Raw genomic sequence first — 22,341 nt, 5'->3', positions numbered from 1 at the left:
CAAACACATCTGTGTTTTTGCTTTCTTGGTATTTGCTCATAGCATAGAAGTATTTACGCAGTGTGGTTTTGGGAACTCTCACCTTGGAAACGGGTTTTTAGAGGGGTTATTACTGAATGAATATGTGAATATATGAGAAGCATAATTTTAGAAATCTTAGGAAAAAACGTTCAGACCTCAGTTAGGAATAAGTAATAAATTGATATTTTAGGTCCTCTCTTATGAGGATGTGAAATGCCTGAGAAGCAATGATTTACAATATGTTAATTATGTTAATTGGAGAGGATTCAGAATATTAATTATCTGCAACTAATTAGGTATCAAAATGGAGACCCATTAAATGATGCGGTGGAAGATGCCAAGTCATCTAGCTGGAGCGAGGAGAACGGGGCGGGGGCGGGGGCGGGGAGGTGGGTCCTGCCCGCAGAGCGCACGCAGAGCGCACTTCCTCGTTCGCCCCGTGGGCTAACGGCTCCCTGTCTTCCCCCCGCCCCGCGGCACAGATGACGAGGACGTGGACACCGCCGACGTCTCCTGCGTGCCTGCAGACGCGCTGCGCAACGTGGAGGCCGACACGTACTGGTGCATGAGCCGGCTGCTGGACGGCATCCAGGTGAGCGCCCGGAGGCAGCGCCGCCCCGCCCCGCGGCGTCCCTCGGGCGGAGTTCATGCTCCTCAGGGTGACTGTGTGTCTGCGGGCGCACACGCGCCTCTGGAGCCGGTTGGGGGGCACAGTGCGGGGCTCGGAGGGACCAGGCCCCCCCCTGCAGAGTCCGATCCCCGCGGGTATTCCACCCCCCTGCCCCCCCCCCAGCTCCACTCGGCCGCCGGTGACTGTGGTTCTGCCCCCCCAGCACGGGGGGTCGTTGACGGGCCGCTTCACTGTCTGCGTGAACTGTGTTCAGAGGAACCCGCCTCTTAAAGGGCATCAGATTTGGGGCTTCCCTGGTGGCGCAGTGGTTGGGAGCCTGCCTGCCAATGCAGGGGACACGGGTTCGAGCCCTGGTCTGGGAAGATCCCACATGCCGCGGAGCAACTGGGCCCGTGAGCCGCAACTACTGAGCATGCGCGTCTGGAGCCTGTGCTCCGCAACAAGAGAGGCCGCGATAGTGAGAGGCCCGCGCACCGCGATGAAGAGTGGCCCCAGCTCGCCGCAAGTAGAGAAAGCCCTCGCACAGAAACGAAGACCCAACACAGCCATAAAAAAAAAAAAAAAAAAAAGTAACAAATGTTCAAGTACAATTGGGGTCTTTAAAAAAAAAAAAAGGGCATCAGATTCAAGGCCTTGGCTCCGCATCCGTGACACCGGGGCCCGTCAGCCGCCAGCCGCCAGCCCCACCATCCCCGCCCGCCTCGGGTCAGGGATCTCGGCGCTCGAGGACCAGTGACGCTGCCGGGTCCCAGAGGGAAGCGTGAGCTGGGGGGCATCCTGCCCCCCGTGGGTGGGGCTTCTGCTGGACCTGGTGTCAGCTGGGCCCCTGGCTGGGATTCTCCCTGGAAAGCCAGAGTCTTCCGGGGCCTGGGATGGTTTTATGGCATCATCCATTCCCCTAAATCAGGGGGAAACTCAAACACAGTGCCTGGGGAGGAAGACGTTGGCAGGTCAAGAGCAGGAGGACGGGCTGGAGCCTTGCGTGTGGCGGGAAGTGGCCGCGGTAGGTAGACGGCCCTCGAGCCAGCTGTGGGCCATTTTAGGCTTGTCTGGTGCCCACACAGCTTTCCCAGACGCTGGCCTGGGGCCGGGGCTGCACCCGCTCTGGGGCGGGAGAAGGGATTTAGGGCCGAGCTCCCGGGCTCACCGCGGGGTGAAGGGGAGAGGTGTGAGCGCTGCGGCACAAGGCATAAACCACGCTCCGCCGACACGCCTGCGGGGCAGACTGGGCCCTGGAGGGGGACCGTGAATTTGCCAACAGAGGAGGGGAAGAGCCCGGGGCAGGGTTTTGGTCTGAGGTTCGTTCTGGTCACTCACGGGAGGACGGTCCAAAGACGGCCGCCACAGGACGGAGGCTGTGCGGGGGCCTTGGGTTCTGCCAGGATCCCTTTGTCCCAGGTAAGGAGGGCCCTTCCCCCTGAAGAGAGAGGACTGGCGTTGCGGATGCACTCGTCACAGGCGTTTCCCGCCAGCTTTGGCTTTTCCTGAGCTGTTGTCATAGCAGGCATTCCTGATGCCGCCCACTGGAGAGGCCTCAGCTAAGCTGCCTGATTGGAAATGGTCCAAGCAAGGCTTTTCTAAGATGTCATCTAAAGACTGACTGAGGCCCTGAGGTTTAATTTGAATAAATCAGCTAGGACGATTCTGTTGAAGAAAACTGTGTGGGTTCTCATTCCCCTTGATAACTTAGGAATTGACAAAGAGAACGCAGAAGCCCTTTCTGGAGTTGAATAATAGAAAGCTTGTATCTGAGAGCCCATCAGAACGCCTCCTTACTGATTTTGTATCTTGTAAAGAAAAATGTGCCTGCTGGCGACAGATTTTGGCCCCAGCATCAATTCATCATTTCCCTACTCTGCTAATGTTTTCATATTTTTCAGTCTTTCTCCCAAAACTTAAGACTCTTTTCCTCCTTGGAAAGGAGATTGAATCGTAATCTGAAACTTTTTATAAATTTCAGATGTCACTTTTCTGATCATGAGTGATGGAACTTCTGCTATTTAAATACAAGATTGTCCGGCTTCTATTTGTAAATAAAATCAGCTGTACAATGAAACTGATGCTGGCTTTTCATTTTTCACCCGAGATTTGTTGTCTGATGAAATGGTTTCTTGACAGGGGTGCTGCGTGGAAGGCATAATGCTTCTCTGGCGTGTGTGTGTGTGTGTGATTACCACGCACGCCAGGCCAACGGCAGCCGTCTGTCTTTCTGTCACATGCTCACGACTGATTCCACGTGATCCTCACGTGAGCAAGCGTTCAGCGATGCCCATTACCAGCATCCAGGGAGTCTGGGGGGGCTCTTCTGTAATTCCCTTAGATGAGGCCATCCCCCGTGACCCTGTGCGAGCTCCGTGGGGGACTTTTCAGCGTGTGCAAGTACTGTCGCCATTGTAGTTTGGATAAGTGTGAGGCTATGAACTGACTTAAAATCAAGAGGAAACATGGACCAGGTGTCATAAACCCATTGTATGCTATTATAAATAACATATTTTTATGATAAATGAATATTTTCCAAAACAAAAATGTTTAGTGAGAAGAAAGGCATGGTTTTACTTTACGTGCCTTGACAGAAGACAGCTGAATTCTCATATGTGTTTCCCCAGTCAACCTGTTGTAATATGTTTTTTTGGTTGAAGTATATGAAGAAAACCCAGCCTCTCACAGGTATGTAGTTGGAAAAGGGAGAAGTATTTTAACAGCCCTTTCAGATGATTGTGGATGTTTTCCCTTTAATGCTGTACCACAGCCGAACAGATGGTAGTTTCTTAAAGGTCACTTGCAGTGTGAATGTGAAGCCGTAGCAGTGAACATTTTGTGCTCAGTCACAGTAAAATCCATTGACCTGTCTTGTACTTGGAATAGATCTTTTACAAATGCATGGTTCTGTCACATCAGACACTGGTCATTGGAAAATCCTGGATGCCTGAGGTATGTAGATCATCTAAACATTGGTGCGTTTCATCGTACAGTATCAAAAAATCACCTTTGTGAGTGTTACCACCATTCTCATAAGGAACTGTCAAGCCCAGAGTGGTGGATAAAAGTTCTCTAAAATTCAGATTTTGGCTTAAAAGTGCAAATATTATTATTGGCAGCAAACACTGTGAATTGGTTCCCTTGAGGTGACAGGGTAACTTTGTTCATTTTTGAGAAAATTTCTGCCAGATACCCAAGTTTGAATAACCAGTTTGCCTGTTGGTCATTCTTTCAAGTACGTTTTCTCTTGGAAAATGTATCCAGTTCTGCTCTCAGCTCAGAGAATTGCACCAAAAATTGCTTTTCTGGAAGAAATCAATGTTTTTGGGTTCACGTCTCCAGAGCTTTACATGTTCTTCCCATTTTTCCCATAGAATACTGAAAAGATGTTTATCAAGGGTCAAGATTTAACCCAATACTAATCATAAGATTAGGAACTTTTCCTGTGTCACCCAGGACATCCTTAAGTGAAGTGAAACTCTCTCTTTTTAAACCACGAATGTGTGGCGTTGAATACGGTTGTGAATGCTGCCTTGGTCCGTGCCGCGAGCCAGCACTTCTACTTGCCACCACTTCTGTAGCATGACAGCAAATGCCAACACGGCGACAGAGGTAGATGATGCCCCAGTCTCATTATGAATGCAGTTTGGACCTCACAGGCTGCTTGAAAGGATCCCAGGGAGCCCAGCGGTTGGCTGAGCACCGTGGGCGCTGCAGCCCCGCAGGGAGAGATGCTCGCAGGGAGAGGCCCCCAGGGTGAGCTCACAAGAGGAAAAGTACAAGACGGAGAAAGTGCGCCACGAGTGAACGTCGGCTGGCACTGGGACTGGGGGAGCTGTGCCCGGGGACTTGGGATCCTACAACAGTGGATCTTTCTGCCCGTGTCCTGCTCCTTGGATCCTGGGCATCGTGAGTTGACTGCATGTCCAGGGGCCATTGGGAACGTGAGGTGGAGGGCCCTGACGTGGGCTTTCCCGTCTCGTTGAAAGGATAGAGCCACACTCGGGTCTCATAATGAGGTCGATTGTCCTCAGGTATGACGTGAGGAGTCCAGCCAAAGACTTAAGGGGGAATTCCCTGGTGGTCCAGTGGTTAGGACTTGGCACATTCGCTGCCATGGGCCTGGGTTCAATCCCTGGTCGGGAAACTAAGATCCCACAAGCCACGCAGCGTGGCCAAAAAAAAAAAAAATTTGGTGGGCCATTATTTCTTCCAGTGGTTTCACGGATTGTGTCTTTCTAATGCCGCCTTTGGAGGTGATTTTTGGTTAGGTCACCAAAGGCCAGTCCAGCTGATGGGCTGCTGCTTTACAAAGGACCGCCTTGCGACAGGCCAGCAGGACCTGGGCCTTGGGGCCGAGGAGGAGAGTGCCCGTGGACTTTCTGAGGAAGGAAGCTGCTCGAAGGCTCTGCTGCGGCGCCGGGCAGGGCAGGCCCAGGTCCCAGTCCAGGTGGGCGAGCCCTTCTCTGGCTTCTCGGGGATTGTTCTTGGGCCTTTGCCCGCCTTCTCATTTCACCAACGACATGACGCCAGGGTTGTCGGGGAGCTCTCACCTCTTGAGTTACGGCTTCCATACTTGCCCGCCCTGCAGTCGTACTGTTACTCTCAGATTCATTACTTAGCAGGACAGCCTCTTTGAGTAGAAAAGAACTGTTGCCTTTTATAATTAGTCATTTACGTTTTCTTTCCTTGGGGAAGAATGACTCAATTCTAAGAACTGGTTGCTGGTGTGGAAGGGATGGGAATACTGGGGAAAGTGACGATATTATCTTGGAACTTGCCAGAGAAAAGGCTGGAAATGTGGTGGTGTAGTGACTGGCAGAGAAAGGCCGGGAACGACCAGACCTGTGACTGGGGGCTGGAGGGGACACTGTCTTGCGGGGGGCGGGGTGGTCCCTCAAATACAGCTGCTGTGAGTTAGCCAGGGGGAGAAAAGGGACGACGTATCACAGGGAACCAGAGCCTGCACAGGGAGCCCTTGGAGAAGGTTCTGCTCCTAAAAGGAGAGCGGCCCGAGGCACGCTCAGAAGGTGGCCCAGGATCTTCAGAAGGAGCCAGAACCTCGATCTGTTGCCACCTCTCAACCAAACTCCAAGGAAAGAGAACAGAGGGCCGGTGCGTTGCTTGGGAAGGTGGTGGAGAGGATGCGTACGTGGCCTTGACGTGGCTTTTGTTGTTTGCATCAGGAGTCTCCACCTGGAAAGGGCAGCGGAGCAGCAGGAGGAGGACGCAGAGCCAGACATCGTGCCCAGCCCGCGGGTGGACGGTGGATGGCCGGAGCGCCCGCTCCACGTGGCGCTTTCCCGTTTCACGTCCAGATGCGTCACGCGCGGGGTGGAAGCACCTTCAGAGCTGTGATGTTAGAGCTCCAGTCGATAACAGTGAGGACTCTTGGCAACATTTTAGAAACGTTTATTAAATAGACAAGAATGTGTGGGTTACTGGGCTGAAGCAGAAGATTCATTAAGAGTGAGTTATTGTGCGCCAGTGTAAAAATGAAGATTAAAAAAAATTCAATTTACAGTAGCATTGAAAACAGTGAAATCCATGTCGTTGCCTGGATGAATCGTTCATTCCTCTTAATTACAAAGCAGTGCTCCATCGTGTGACTCTGTCACAGTTTGGTTAAACATCCTCCAGCTGGTGGAAGCCAAGGCTGTTTCCAGTCTTCGGCCGTTAGGAGTGAAGTTTCCGTGAGCACTCATGTAGTCGTCCTCTTGTTGACGTGTATTTCTTGTCTCTTGGGTCAATACGTAGGAGTGGACTTGCTGGGTGATGGCGTAGGGCTATACTTAGTTTTTATGAAAAACATCCAGATCTTCTCCCCGAATTGGTTACGCTATTTCATAAGCCCGTCAGCAGTGAGGTCTGGTTGCTCCACGTCCTCACCAGCGTTGCACAGCCCTGTTTTCATCTCTGCTGGTTAGCAGTTGTGTGTGTGTGTGTGTGTGTGTGCGCGCGCGCGCGCGCATGCGTGTGTATCTATGTATCTGTATTGTTGGGCTGCACTCCACAGGCTTGCAAGGCCTTTACTTGCCCAGCTTTAAGAGTGAAGAAAGAGCCTGGAGTCAGCAACAGAGACATCAGCGGTTTAATGGACGGGGGAGCTTAGCTCCTGGAGCAATGCCTCACCACGTGCGGCGGGCGGTGGGCAGGACATAGCAGCTGTCTTCACTCCCGGGAGAAGGGGCCGTTGCCAGTTTTAGGGGGAATTGACCTCAGGTGGGCTTGTCAGTTACCAGGGAAACCAGCAGAGAGGCATGCCCCTCATGGCCCCTTTGATAAGAACAGTCACTAGCTGGGGCCTGGGGCAAGTATGAAGGAAGGTCAGTCACATGAGCAGGTGTAGGTGAAGCAGGCGCTGGTCCAGCAGGGATGTACAGAGAGCAAGAGAACAGCCATCCTGAGTGGCCTGACCATACGGTGTCTAGATATCTATATCTGTATAGCTATATCCATATCGAGAGAGGGAACGAGAATATTTTTTCCCAAGTTTGTGGCTTGTCAATTTACACTTTAAAAAAAAAATTTATTTATTTATTTATTTATTTATTTATTTTTGGCTGCATTGGGTCTTCGTTGCTGCACGCAGGCTTTCTCTAGTTGTGGCGAGCGGGGACTACTCTTCGTTGTGGTGCGCGGGCTTCTCATTGCAGTGGCTTCTCTTGTTGCGGAGCACAGGCTCTAGGCGTGTGGGCTTCAGTAGTTGTGGCACGTGGGCTCAGTAGTTGTGGCTCGCGGGCTCTAGAGCGCAGGCTCAGTAGTTGTGGCGCATGGGCTTAGTTGCTCCGCGGAATGTGGGATCTTCCCGGACAAGGGCTAGAACCTGCGTCCCCTGTGTTGGCAGACGGACTCTTAACCACTGCGCCACCAAGGAAGTCCCTCAATTTACTTTTAAAAAATGTCTTCTGCTGAGCAGAAAATTTTAATTTTGATGAATTCTAATTTATTATTTTTTGTGGTAATGGTTGTCTGTGTCCTAATCAAAAAGCCTTTTCCTACACCCAGCATACCAGGGTATTCTCCTATGTTTTTCTTCTAGAAACTATAATTTTAGTTTTTACTTTTAGGTCTGTCATCTAGCTTGACTTAATTTTTCTGTATGGTGTGAGGAAGGCCCCATGGTTCTTTTTTAAAATATAGATTTCCTAGTTAACACAGCACCATTTGTTGAAAACAGTTTTGTTATGTTTCCAGAGTAGATTGCTTTGGCACCTTTTCTGAAAATCAAATAACTGTATACATGTGTGTCCATTTCTGGACACTCTATCATGTTCCATTAATCTATTAATGGGTTGTTATACCAGTACGTACTGTCTTCACTACTGTAGCTTTTCTTGGAGTTCGGTAAAGTCCTCCAAGTGTGTTCTTTTTTAAAAAAAAATTATCTTGAGTATTTTTGGTCCTTTGCATTTTTATATAAAGTTTATCATTAGCCATTTCCTACCAAAAAAGCCTTACGGCCTGGGATTTAGAATGGAATTATAGGGCTTCCCTGGTGGCTCAGTGGTTGAGAATCTGCCTGCTAATGCAGGGGACACGGGTTCGAGCCCTGGTCTGGGAAGATCCCACATGCCGCGGAGCAACTGGGCCTGTGAGCCACAATTACTGAGCCTGTGCGTATGGAGCCTGTGCTCCGCAACAAGAGAGCCCACGATAGTGAGAGGCCCACGCACCGCGATGAAGAGTGGCCCCCGCTTGCCGCAACTAGAGAAAGCCCTCTCACAGAAACGAAGACCCAACACAGCCATAAATAAATAAAAATAAATAAATAAATAAAAAAGAAAGGCAAGTAGCTTTAAAAAAAAAAAAAAAGAATGGAATTATATTTTGAATCTATGTGTCAGTTGTCCCAGAATTAACAGTATTAACAGTGTTAATTTATTCTAATCTGTAAGCATGGTATAGTTTTAAATTTATTTAAATGTTCTTTAACTTACCCTAATAAACATTTTGTAGTTTTCAGTGTATGGGTTTTGCTCATCTTTTGTTAAATTTATTTCTAGATTTTTTTTTTTTTTTGATGCTCCTTTAAATGGTATAGCTTTCTTGGTAAATTTTGTTTTTTTGATTTTTACTGATAGTTTGTACAAATACAATTGAGTTTTGTAAACTGACAGTTTTTCAGTTCCTATTGTTGTGTAACAAATTACTCCAAAACTTCCTGACTTAGAACAACTGTTTTATCATTCTCACAGATCCTGTTGGTCAGGATTTCAGTCAGGACACACCACGAATCTCTGTCTGTGCACCACGGTGTCTGGCACCTTGGTGAGACGGCTTGAAATCTGGCACAAGTTGATGCCTAGGGACTGGAATCATCTGCAATCTCACTCTTTTACGTGTGTGGTGCCTGGGCTTGGACGACTCTAAGACTGAGACTGTAGATTGAGCTGCCCACACATGGCCTCTCCATGTGGCTTAACATCCTCATGGCACAGTGGCCTTAGGAAAGTCAGACTTCTGACATAATGGTTCAAGGCTCCCAGTAAGACTTCCAGAAAGCAAGTTGTTAGTTGCATTTTTTCATGACTGAACCTCAGAAGTCGCATAATATCACTTCCACTCTACTCTTTTGGGTAAAGAAGTCATAAGCCTACTTTAAAGAGAGGGAAATTAGACTCCATCTCTTGATGCAGGAGTGCCCTGGTCACATAAAAGAATATATGGGATAAGAGATATTGTTGTGGAAAATATATGCCACACCTCGTTTCTTGTAATCTTGCTAAATTCACTTATTAGTTTTAGGAGCTTTTGGGTAGATGCTTTAGGATTTTCTATGTGCATAATCATGTCACCTACAAATAAACAAAATTTTACTTCTTTCTAGGTAATATGTGTGGCTTTTATTTCCTCTTCTTGCCTTATTGCATTGTCAAGGACCTCAAGTACAATGTTGAACGGAAGTGATGAGAGCAGACATTTTTACCTCCTTCCAGGTATTGGTGGAGAGGGTGAAACATTTAGGTGCTCACCATTAACTTTGATGTTAGCTGTTGACTTTTCGTAGATGCCCTTTATCAGGGTGGTTTTGACAGTGCAAATTCCACAGACAAGGAGTCTGTATTTTTAATAAACATTCTGCCTTATTTTGGTAGGTCTTTTTCTTTACATTTGAGGAATACCAGTATATAAAGGGCAAAGAGATTGAGGATAGAATTTGTAAGACTTGGTGGAAGAAGAGCTGGAAGACAGATCATAGTTTGCTGAGACTTTTAAATAATTATGAATCAGTATTTTGCCAAATGCTTTTTCTTGTGTTGAGATGGATGGTCATATGATTTTTCTGACTTACTCTATTAATGTACTGAAGGACATTGATTAATTTTTAATGTTAAGCCAGCTTGCATTCCTGAGATAAGTCCCACTTTGTCGTGAGATGTTAGTCTTTTTATATGTTTCAGGATTCTCTTTGATATTTTATTTTATTGTATTGTATGTAATATATTTTAAAAGAGTTTTATATCTCTGTTCATGAGGAATACAATTGACCCTTGAACAACACAGGTTTGAACTGTGCAGGTCCACTTACACGTGCTTTTTTTTTTCCTCAATTAAATACGGGTAGTACTGCATGATCCAGGGTTTGCTGAATCCACAGATATAGCACTGCAGATACAGAGGGCTGACTATGCGACTTGAGCATCTATGGATTTTGGTATCCATGGGGGCTCTTGGAACCAACCCCCTTTGTATACCAAGGGATGACAGTATTGTCTTCCATTTTCTTTTCTTCTGTGTATTCTCTTTTTCTGTTTTGGCATTAGGGAAATGGTGATTTCATAAAATGCTCCTGTGATTTCTGAAAGAGTTTGTGCAAGATTGGTATTGTGTTTTTCTTAAATACTTGATAGAATTCAACAGTGAAGCCATCTTGGCCTGGAACTTTCTTTGTGGGAAAGTTTTAAGTACAAATTCAGTTTCTGCTCTGGGTAGGGCTCCAGATTTTCTATTTCTTTTCTTGTCAGTTTTGATAATTTGTGTATTTTAAAGAATTTGGTCATTTTAAACAATTGTAATTTATTGACATACTGTTGTTTACAATATTCCCTAATTCTTTTAATGTCTGTAAGAACTAAAGTGATGTCTTCAATTCCTAAAATTGGTAGTTAAACTAATTGATATGTGTCTTGAGATCTGTCACATAGTCTATCTTGATGAATGTTTCATGTGTCCTTGAGAAGAATGTGTGTTCTGCTTTGTTGGGGAAGTTTCTGTAAATATCAGTTAGGTCATGTTGGTTGATATGTAGTGTTTTTCCTGTGTTCTCTACCCTTACTGATTTTCCATCTGCTTTTTCTATCAACTGCTGAGTGAGGACTTCTGGAATTTCCAACTATAATGGTTGATTTGTCTCTTCTTTTAGTTTTGTGAGGTTTTGCTTCATGTTGTTTGAATCTTGGTTATTAGATACACACACATGTAAGATGATTGTTTTATTGATGAATTTATATGCTTATTGTTATGAAATATTCCTCTATTTCTGGTTATATCCCCTGTCCTCGATTCCAGTTCCTCTGATATTAATATAGCCGTTCCATCTTCCTTATGATTAGTATTTCCTTGGTATGTCTTTTCCATCCCTTTGCTTTTAATCTGTTTGTGTCTTCTTATTTAAAGTACTTTTCTTGTAGACAGCTTATAGTTGGATTTTGCTTTCCTACCCTTTTAGTGTGTGTTTAGTTCATTTACATTCAGTAATTATTTATATGGCTGGGGTTTACACTGCCATTTTGCTATTTATTTTCTATTCATTTCATCTTATTTCCTCCCTTTTTCCTCCCTTCTTTTGCATGCATTGGGTACTTTTTAAATTAATGGACCCTGTCTTTTAGGGCAGTTTCAGGTTTACAGAAATATTGAGCAGGAAGTACAGAGAGTTTGATATACTCTGTTGCCACCTCTTCACACACACAAGGTTTCTCCTGTTATTGACATCTTGTGTTCGTGTGGTGCCTTTGTTACAGTTGATGAGCCAATATCCATATGTCATTATTAACTAAAGTCCATAGTTGACATTGGGGTTCCCTCTCTGTGCTGTACATTCTGTGGGTTTGGACAAATGTATAATGACATGTATCCACCATTATGGTATCACACAGAGTAGTTTCACTGCCCTAAAAATCCTCTGTGCTCCACCTGTTCATCCCTCCCTCTCCCTGAACCCTTGACAACCACTGGTCTTTTCACTGTCTCCATGGTTTTGCCTCTTCCAGAATGTCATTTCCGTGGAACCACACAGTGTGTAGTCTTTTCAGATCGGCTCTTTTCACTCAGGGAGACTTTCTTATTATTCTTGTTAGTTTTCACTCTGGCTTATGGGCCATCTCTCCTCTCCCCACCTTTCTTTCAGTTAGTGGTTACTTTTTATAGCACGTATTTATAACTTACCTAGACTCCCTTCAAATACTGTTGATCTTGGTGAGACAGCAGTGAGTGGTGGCTTGAAGCGAGATCTTAGTTCCCTGCCCAGGAAGTGAACCTGGGGAGCCTGGGTGAAAACCAGGAACCCCAGCCACTAGACCAGCTAGGGCTAGAGGCTAGAAGCAAAGCTGCCGTGGCGTTTGCCCCCGTTGAAAAATGCATTTCTCACGGAGGCAAAAACTGTAAAAACAGGTACAAAGTTAATTATTAGAGACACAGCACAACAAGTGGGAGAGCACACAGAGAAACAGTTGCTTAGTTAAGACAGAAGCAGGGCAGAGATGCACACGGGGAGAGAAAGGGTGTGGGCGTCCCCCCATAATGAGGAGGAGCCCAATAAAGAGGCGGTGAAGTCATTCATATAGGGCAGTTCTTCCGGGTTTTTGTTTACCTTTGGCCAATCATCTGGTTTCTTCTTCCACACGTGACCTGCCGTAGGCCCCTCCCCAGCATGCGTGCGCAACTTTTTTCCAAGATGGGGTTTCAGCCCAGAGGCCTGTGGGACGGCCTTAGCATCACCTGTTATGGGGTGGTGCCCCCTCCTTTTTGACCCCCAAAGGAGGCTTACTGCGCGTGTGCAATCGGGGAGGTTTCCTTGACCTCAGGAATGGTCATCTTATCTCTTTACTCCGGCAGACCTCAGCTCCTGCTATTAACTTTGGCCTTGGAGTGTCTGGGGAAACAAAGCTCCAATTTACTCCGCTTGTCAGACTCCAGCTGTCCAGCCCAGGGGCCCATCTACCTCTACCTCACTGGTACACCACCTTCTGCTGCTGGCAGGCCCGTGTCTGAACGCAGGCATTCAGCATTTCCCGTTTCCCCCGCGGTTTACAGGAGGAGCACTGGCCGCTCTGCCAGGGCTGGGGGAGCCTTCAGCCTTCACCACGTCCCATGTCCGATGTCACCGGGGAAGCTGGGGAAGGGGTGGGTCGGTGGGCGGGTGGGCTCACCTTTGGTGTGGACGCTGTCTGGGCTCCTTGAGAGATAACAACTCATTTCACACCTCCAGCGCCTTGGGAAGGAGCCGTTCCTCATCATTTTACAGATGAGGAAAGAGAAGATCAGAGAAACTCGGCTCGCGGGTGGGAAAAGAGTTGGCTTGATAGATTTTTACAATGCTCTTCCATCTGCGAAACATGCCACGGAGCTCTGTCCTTGTCCTCGTCCTTCTCCCCTCTTCCCAGAGACCGTGGCGAAGACGTGGAGGGTGTGAGTTTACCCACTGCCTCTCAGCTTGGAAGGACAGCTAATGTGATCGATGACACGATCAAGGTGCAGAATGAGTTCCACTGACTGCAGTTCCGGCTGAGAGCCAATCAAACAAACGAGCTCACAGGAATAAGTGAGAAGCCCTACGTTCAAGTTCACAAAACCAAGCAGTACAGTTCGTTGAATGCAGCCTGGACAGCCTGGGTTGACTGCGTCGCCAGTGGGATGCTCTCATGGCTCTCGTGCCCAGATTCTGGCTTTGGTCTTGTAGCTGACCTCTCGCATCCTCGCTGGCCCCTTCTGTTACGCCCCACCTTGCGGCCAGAGTCATCTTTTCCAAATGCAAATCTCGTAACCGTGGTGGCTCCCCATTTCCGTGTCAGTAGCTTCCTTCTGTAGCTTTGCTGGGGTCTCACCCTTCGCTCCCCCGTGGCCTTCCAGCCTCCGAATGGTCTTCTCCCGTCAGCCCCAGCTTCCTTGCGGCCCCTCCCGCCGCACTGGCCTTCATTCACGCCTGGAGTGTGCCTAGCTTCCTTCTCCCTGCGTCTAGGCCCGGGCCTCACGTCCTCTGCACGCAGAGGTCAGGTCAGGTCCTCAGGTCAGGCCCCCGTTCTGTGCCGTGACGGCTGTGCTCCCCAGGGCACAGCGAGCCCCCATGCGCATTTGCGTGGCCTGCGTGATGAACGTTTGCTTAACGACCAGACCGTCATCTCTGGACAGAAGGCCCGTGCTGTTCTCCTGCCCAGCTGTGTTGGGAGGCCTAGGACTGCCCCCGGGCCCCGTGACTCCCAGCATGTAGCTGTGCTCCCGGCCGTGATTCCTCCCAGCGCGGTCGTGTGAGGCGGCAGCGGCCAAGGGAGAAGGCCCAGGGGGACCCAGGCGCCAGCTGCCCGGAGTCCTGCCCTGGTGGAGTCGCAGGAGACGCCTAACTCCCCAGCGACGAGTTGGCACCGTCTGCCAGGAGCTCGGTAGAGGCTCTGCGCCCGGGGTCTGTACCGAGGCTCTTCACATAGGTACCTCTGCCTGGCACAGACCGGCAGGAAAGCAGGAGCTCGGCGTAAACCACAGCGCTCAGCTGAGGCCAGCGAGCCATTCCTGCTGGTGCGGGAGAGGTGGGAAAACCCGAAATCCCCGGTCCCAGGCGCTGGCTGAGGGAGGGCCGACCTGGCAAACCGGCCTGTCTCAGGATGGCGGTCTCCGGCCTGCTTTTCCGCACCGTCTCTGCTCCGGCCTCGGGGTATTGTCTCACGCACGAGGCACGCAGGCAGTGTTCACTGCACAGAGGGAAGAGCTCCCGGTCTGCTGTGGTTCTGCTGATGCATCAGTTGCATGGATTGGGTCATCAGGGTGCCTGAAATGGGGCCTCGTACCGCTGAGTTGTTCCAGACGCAGGTCCAGGGCAGGTGAGGGAGGCCAGTGTGGTTTGAGCCTAAGAAGGCAGCTTTCTCGGAGTGAGACTGGCCAGGAAAGGGGTGTGGGACTTGCTGAGGGCTTGCATCTCTGGTCTGGGGGCACAGCCCCTTGTCAGAGGTAAGAGGGAGTCTCAGTTCTCTGGGAGCTGGGAGTTTTAATAGGCAGGTGCTGGGGTCCTTCCGGCTAAGCCGATATGAGTGTATCTTCCAGCTCTTCTCTGAAATGCTCCTTCAGAAGAGTTGATTCTGCTTGTCAGCTGAAGAGCGCGGAAAATGCTGTTCGGTATTGCTGGAGGGTGAGGCGGGAACAGCAGCATGTGCGAGGCAAGCCTGGTGTGCATTTTTTGATTTTTTTCTGTGAAAAGGTAAGCAGAAAGGTAAAGTCCGTCTGCTACGGACTTCACTTTCTGTAAAACATTTCCCAGAAGGTCGTTGTATTCTTCAGACCTTCCTTCCTTCCCTCTGACCCGTAAGTTTTACATATTCTATCGTTTCTTAAAGACACAAAATCAAATCTCAGTTTGAAAGGATAAGCATGTTTACTTTTCATGGAGTATTGTTAATATTATGACTGTTACTATTTCTGTAAATATACCACATTCTTATTTACTTCCTATTTTGCCTGCCTAGTCATACATCTATTCAGCAGATGTTTTCTGTGCCAGATGTGTTACTGGCGCGGGTTTGGATGGCATGCTGGGGCGGCGCCCCTGCCTGAAGTGGGCAGAACCCACGGTCTCATCAGGGGCGCTGGTGGAGCCCTGCTGGGCAGCCTGAGTGCCAAGTGCCTCTCCTGAGGCCACAGAACATTCTTTTCCCCTCACACCTTCCATCTCAGCCTCTGGCTCTGGAATGTCCTTGGTGTGCCCTTCAAAGGCTTCCTGGCTGCTAAGCGGGGCCGTCCTCAGCCGACCACGCTGTGCCCCTTCTGAAGGCTGGTCTTCTCTGCCCCCCGCTCCCTGCCTAAATCCAGATGCCAAGGCCACACCTGTCAATCTTCTCAGGTCCTTTCACAATACAGATTTTTTTTTTTATACTCTCGGGTGTCATTCTTTTCTTATTATTTGGATTTTCAAGAGAACTCATCTCCCCTATCTGGGTTTTGAACAAACTGAGAAATAAAATAGTGGCAGATGGTCAAAGAATAACTTTTATTTCTTTTAAATGAGAAGCTTGAAATCCTGTCTTAGTGTGAGAGCCAAATAACCTGGCTGACTGAATCCCAGGATCATTCAGGCTGACCCACCCTGTCAGAGCCAGTGCTGGGCCTGGGCAGGACCCCCTCACGTGCATCAGAGCTGTACCAGGAAGCAGCCTTCTGGGGGTTAGGGGGAGCAGTCTTCTTGGGGGAGCAGCCTTCCCGGGGTGGGAGCAGCCTTCCTGGGGGAGCAGACTTCCTGGAGGAGCAGCCTCCCTAGGGAAGCAACCTTCCCAGAGGGAGCAGCCTTCCCAGGGGGAGCAGGCTTCCTGGGGTGGGAGCAGCCTTCCCAGGGGGAGCAGCCTCCCTAGGGGAGCAACCTTCCCAGGGGGAGCAACCTTCCCAGGGGGAGCAGCCTTCCTGGGGTGGGAGCAGCCTTCCCTGGGGGAGCAGCCTCCCTAGGGAAGCAACCTTCCCAGGGGGAGCAACCTTCCCAGGGGGAGCAGCCTTCCTGGGGTGGGAGCAGCCTTCCCTGGGGGAGCAGCCTCCCTAGGGAAGCAATCTTCCCAGGGGGAGCAACCTTCCCAGAGGGAGCAGCCTTCCCAGGGGGAGCAGCCTCCCCAGGGGGAGCAACCTTCCCTGGGGGAGCAGCCTTCCTGGGGTGGGAGCAGCCTTCCTGGGGTGGGAGCAGCCTTCCCTGGGGGAGCAGCCTTCCCCAGGGGAGCGGTTTTCTTGGGGGAGCAACCTTCCTGGGGGGAGCAGCCTTCCAAAGGGGAGCAACCTTCCCAAGGGGAGCAGCCTTCCCTGGGGGAGCAGCTTTCTTGGGGGAACAGTCTTTCTGTGGGGAGCAGCCTTCCCCCGGGGGAGCAGCCTTCCTGGGGGATCAGCCGATTCTGAGAGCTGGAAGGAGGGCTGAACCTACTGGCTGTTTAGTCTCCCAGGCTTAGCAGTTGAAGTTGCCTTCTTGGGGTGAGTATTTCTGGGGATGGAGATAGTGCAGGAGAGGCACCAACTGAGTTCCCTCCACTGGGAAGCAGACCCCGGGTTTGAGAGTGCTTCCTTCAGCTGGCTGTTTGCGTAACCATTAGGTCCCTTCTCGGCCAGGGGTGTGGCCCGCCTTGGAGCCCACAGCCCATCGGGACAGGCCAGCCCCCAGTGGAACCCCCGCTCCTTTGAGGATTCTCTTGGGACGCCGGGGAGAGGGCATTAGAGCCTGGTCCTGATGGCTCTGAAACGTGTCAGAATTGAACATTAATTCGATAACCTGCAAGGCCTCTACCTAAGGCTGCAAAACCACTCTTAGTTTATTTCTCATCCTTAATTATGTCCTGCTTGACTGTTCCACCTGGCTCATCAGAAATTCCACCATGAGGTGAAATGCCAGTGTATAAGCTTCCAACTACACAGCATGCCCCGAATTTGAGTATAAATCTCCTTGTGTTACCCAGTTTCAGAGAGAAATTGTCTTAAAGACCAACCCTTGTAAGTTCAAGTCCAAAGCCAGAATTTCCGTTGCCCATTAATGTCTAAGTCTGTGAAAGCTCACGGCTTGTGCTTACCTTGTGGTGCTGCCCTGTCTCGGCCGGAGGGGCGCCCGGTGTCTCACCGGGACACGCACGGGCCTTTCAGGGCCCAGAGGTCCTGTCCATTGAGCGCCAGTCTGTGAAAGCCCTCGCGTCACAAGACTTCAAAGTGTGGCAAAACCCACGAGCTTGTCGCCGTGTCTAGAGGACACATCACGCCGGGCCCCTGTGGCAGCCGCCCCGGGAGCACCGTCCCCCTGCGCAGAGCAGGGCGCATGTGGGGCCTCAGCGTTGCTCTGGGTCGGGGCACCGCACGGAGCTGTCCTCGGTTTTGCCCTCGCGGGGATGTGACAGTTGGATCCAGAGGCTGTCGCTTGAAATCGACTTGGGGGAAACCTCAGCAAGAAGTTAGGTGTGAGTCTGCTCGTTTTCTGTTTCTGCGGGAAGGAGGTCCTTGTCGCCTTGTAGGAGTTTTAAGTTCTGTGTCATCGTGCTGCCACTCCTGCTCTAGCAGGAGGGGTGTGTGTGCGTGTGTGCGCACGCGTGTTAAACCCAGAGAGCGCCGACCGTGCCGGGATCGGAGCCCCCCACGTCTGACTGCTCAGCCTTAGGCGCTGCTGCTGGTGTGAAGGTCCTCCTCTCCCCCATGCTGTGTCGTTGGAGACCCCCTCGCAGGTCCTGGGGCGGGTGGCACCGGGAGTGCTGTTCCCACGTCCCTGGGGCCTCCCCCGTGCCTCCCTGAGGACAAGCCATCCTCTCCCAACACCGGCCCAGCAGGAGCTCCCCTGAACCGCCGGGGCCCGAGGCCCCACGCGCTCACTCGAGTTCAAGGACCCGCAGGCGCAGCGCGTCGTGGCTTGAAACAACACACGTTTGTTACCTCATCGTCCTGGAGGCCAGAAGGCTGCCATGCACCTGGGGTGCTGGATCAAGGTGTAGATCAAGGCGTGGGCAGGGCTGCGTCCCTTCTGGGGCTTCAGGGAATAATTCGCTCCTTGGTCTCTTTCGAGCCTGTGTTGCTTGGGTGGTGGCGCCTTTGCCCGCCTTCCATGTCCGCGGTGGCGAGTCAAGCGTCCTCGCAGCTCTGACTCTGACTCTCCTGTCTCCTCCTCCACCTTCAAGGGCCCCGGGTCACACTGGGCCCACCTGGGCCATCCAGGATGCTTTCCCGGGTTCAGTCCCTTGCTTAGCAATCTTTGTCCCCCTTGCCTGGCTCCAGGAATGTGCCCTGGACATCTCACATGCATCTTACATCTTACCTGCAGTGTAAGTGCATCACTGCAGGAGTCCAGTTGAAACCCTCATTCTGCAAATGGTCCCTGAGCGCCGGCAGAGGCTCCTGAGGGCAGTTCTGTGGGGATGCCCTGGGGCGGGACACAGAGGGCGCCACCTTCTCCTCCGGCTGGTTTGTGTTCTCAGGTGATGGCAGTGGGCACCCGGCCTCCTGTCCCTGAGCCTTCATGCACCTGCCACTCACAGTGCTTCCGGAAGCCTCAGAGCAGCCCTACACGTCGGCACTGTCATTCTCACTTTACAGATAATGAAACTGCAGCCCAGAGGGGTGGTGTTACTTGCCAGCGTCACACAGCATCTACGTGATAGAGCTGGGCTCTCGTTCCAGGTCTGCCTGACTGGAGACCCCCCTCCCCCCGCCCAGTGCCCACACTGGTTTTCCTGTCTTAGTTTATGAACTTCTTCACCTGAGTTCACTGAGACTGAAGTCCCATGTTCACTCTGCGCTCACGCAGTGACCACGTCCTTGGCCCTGGGACGGCCGGCGTGACGCTGGTACTGCCAGGTCGCTGTTACAGGTCGGCCCCCCTGCAGCGCTGAGGGCTTTGCCCCTGTGCCAGTCAGAGCAACTTCCGGCCGGCTCTGGCCCTCAGTGGGCTGTCTGTTCAATTTAAATGTAAATGTCTGCATTTACATATAGACACGCCCCATTAAACGTTCCTGAGATTGGTGTGTTCCCCTGTGACATCAGGGGGTGTCGGACTTCACCTTCTGGTTCGTGCTGCACACTGGTGGTGTAACGCAGCCTAATGCCTTGTGCGTTGATCACTTTGTGAATCTGTTATGTTGTGAAACTGTTCACCTTTGTTCCCGCTGCCTTTTTCCCCTTTGGAAAGCGGGTTTTATTTTCCATGCATATGATATTCGTTGTTATTTTTCCCTTAGGACAACTACACGTTTGCTCAACCTGGGATTCAAATGAAAGTGAAAATCTTGGAAGAACTCGTGAGCCGGATCAATGGTAAGCCAGCTTCCTGGGCTCCCCTTTCCCTGCGGGGCGGGGGAGAAGGTGGTGGAAGGCTCAGGACTCGCCGGCCATCAGCTGACAGGATGCCGTCCTCGCCCAGCCCGTGGCCCCTGGCTTGTGCCTTCCACGCATCCTTCTGAGGCCACCCGCCGCTAGAGCAGGAGCCGCTGCCATTCCTTTTACGAAGGCGATATAATCAGAATTCAGTGCCGTCACTTTGCAGGAAGTAATGAGTGCGTCCTAGAAGCAGGCAGCTCTTACTCCTTATTAAGCCTGGTGATTGTCATAATCTGGGTGACAGCCGGGTTGTTTATGGCCGTCCTCTGGCACACTGTTCCTGCCTCTGCACACATTTTGCTATCAAGGATGCTGGCATAATTTCTCCACGGAATCCAATTAATTACCGAGTCTGAAAATAGCATCTTTAATATTACAGAAAAATTATAGTATGTGCTCGGCCATTTTAGATTATGCTTTCATGTTTAAGTGGGGGCTTTGAAATACTTTCTCCCCTCATCCTTAAAATAATTCCCCCTATGATGTGCTGACTGTCATATTGCAATAGCAGAGTTTAATTAAAGTTGAGAGATAATGCTGCCCATTTCAAGCATACTCTCCTGATAGTTTGTTAAATTAATGAACAGAGCATTAACAGAGGGATACCAAGCAGACCTGGGCATGGATTTGTGACACCAGCTGGCTGGTCAGTGGTGATGTGCAGAGAAGACACAGGCTGTGCCATCAGGAGCCCTGTGTGAGCTTGGTGGGTGACTTCACTGAACCTGCAGAGAAATCGTACTTTGCTTAAAACGTAGACACGCCGCCCGTGTTCCAGGGCTGCCTTCCAAGGACAGGCATATCCCGGCGTCTCTTCCCCTTGCTGTACCTTCAGCAGTAGAAAGTATATCGGTAATCATCTTCCCAAGAAAGGCACTTGGTTTGGGAAATGATGGAATGACATTATAAAATGGAATCATACAAATTATCAACTCCATTCTGTTCCTTGATTGAACCTGATTTTCAGTTGTATCTAATGGTTATTACCTAATTTCCATATTATGAAGTTCTACACAGTTCTTCCACTAACACTTTGATTCAGTATATTTAGTTGCTTTGCAGCTACCTATTCAAAGTACTGTTTTTGGCTTATGTAACTGCATTTATGTACATTTATGCTTAACTTCATGGTGAGATCTTTGTTGGACGCTCTTGGGTTTTTTCCCTGCTAGCAGTTTCACACCTTTCCCCCAGCCTCGTTTTGTTCTTTGAAATACGATTTGCAGGAGCTGTGAATTACACTTCCTTAGCAGTTCTTCTTTTCCTCCTGTGTCTCTTAGAAGGCAGATTTTGTATTTTTGTGGAGGTTGGAAAGTTGCGGTTGGTGCTTATTTGTTCCAGGGTTGCAGTCTGGGAAATAGTTGAGTTGATTTTCTCTGGTGCTGTGGTTTAGAAGAAGCACATCACAGGTTTGCTGGATGATGGTTTAAAAGAACAGCAGAAGCAACCACAGGAATCCCAACCGGATCTGGGCTTTTCAGTAAATCCCGTTTGGCCCCGAGACTGGGGACAGAGTAATGGGTGAGGCATAGAGAGAAGTTCAGAGGTAAGAGCGGGTGCTCTCAGCATTTCTGTTAAATCAGTTTGTTCCCTACTTATGAAACAATTTTTGTACATAAGATTAACAGTTCATGCCAATCATTGAGTAATTTACTGCTTCAATAATAAATATACGTTAACACACCATGGGCTGATAGAATTTCAACGTACAGAGTACTGGAGGAGATTTTCACTCCAGATTACACCTGGAATGTTTACACATATTTGAAAGTGAGATTTCACATTTTTGCCGTGTATCCGAGTGACACACCTTGTACCTTTATTGTCCTTATGTCTGTTACATCTGATGTCAATCTTTGAGGTTGCACGATCCCTAGTTGCCCCCAAGTTCAGCCCTTGGGCTCTTCGAGAGGCTGCAGTCAGAGCCCCTGTGACTGAATCCGGGGGCTGGGCCCCCTGTGGGGCAGCCTCACCTTGGAGTCTATGCTCATGCATCTTTTGTGACATAAGATAATGTAAATGGAATATTTTTGCTATCTTTTTTATTTTTTTTATTTTTAGCTGTGTTGGGTCTTCGTTTCTGTGCGAGGGCTTTCTCTAGTTGCGGCGAGCGGGGGCCACTCTTCATCGCGGTGCACGGGCCTCTCACTATCGCGGCCTCTCTTGTTGTGGAGCACAGGCTCCAGATGCGCCGGCTCAGTAGTTGTGGCTCATGGGCCCAGTTGCTCCGCCGCACGTGGGATCTTCCCAGACCAGGGCTCGAACCCGCGTCCCCTGCATCGGCAGGCAGACTCTCAACCACTGCGCCACCAGGGAAGCCCAGAATATTTTTGCTATCTTTTGATTGAAAACACCGTGAGAACCTGTTTCAGTTTTTTTTTTTTAATAGATCCTTATTGGAGTATAATTGCTTCATGATACTGTGTTAGTTGATGTTACACAACAAAGCAAATCAGCCATATGCATACACATGTCCCCATATCCCCTCCCTCTTGAGCCTCCCTCCCATCCTCACTATCCCACCCCTCTAGGTCATCACAAAGCACTGAGCCGATCTCCCTGTGCTATGCTGCTGCTTCCCACCAGCCAACTGTTTTACATTCGGTAGTGTATATATGTCGATGCTAGTCTCACTTTGCCCCAGCTTCGCCCTCCCACCCCATGTCCTCAAGTCCATTTTCTATGTC

At 50.0% G+C, this 22,341-nt stretch overlaps 1 long non-coding RNA gene across 1 annotated transcript in view; it reads left to right on the top strand.

The window, feature by feature from the left end:
• Positions 1-432: 432 nt before the first annotated feature.
• Positions 433-22,341, top strand: part of LOC309622260 — a 54,908-nt gene continuing 32,999 nt past the window's right edge. Inside the window, exons 1-2 of the long non-coding RNA XR_014240652.1 lie at positions 433-613; positions 19,516-19,591. This is a non-coding gene — a long non-coding RNA (uncharacterized lncRNA). The remainder of the gene's footprint in view (positions 614-19,515; positions 19,592-22,341) is intronic.

The sequence above is a fragment of the Balaenoptera borealis genome (genome assembly GCF_965194805.1).
Source record: "Balaenoptera borealis genome assembly, contig: HAP1_SCAFFOLD_1920, whole genome shotgun sequence".
NCBI classification, from domain to species: Eukaryota; Metazoa; Chordata; class Mammalia; order Artiodactyla; family Balaenopteridae; genus Balaenoptera; species Balaenoptera borealis.
The sequence above is the reverse complement of the archived record's forward strand: the minus strand, read 5'-3'. Positions and strand labels throughout refer to the sequence as shown.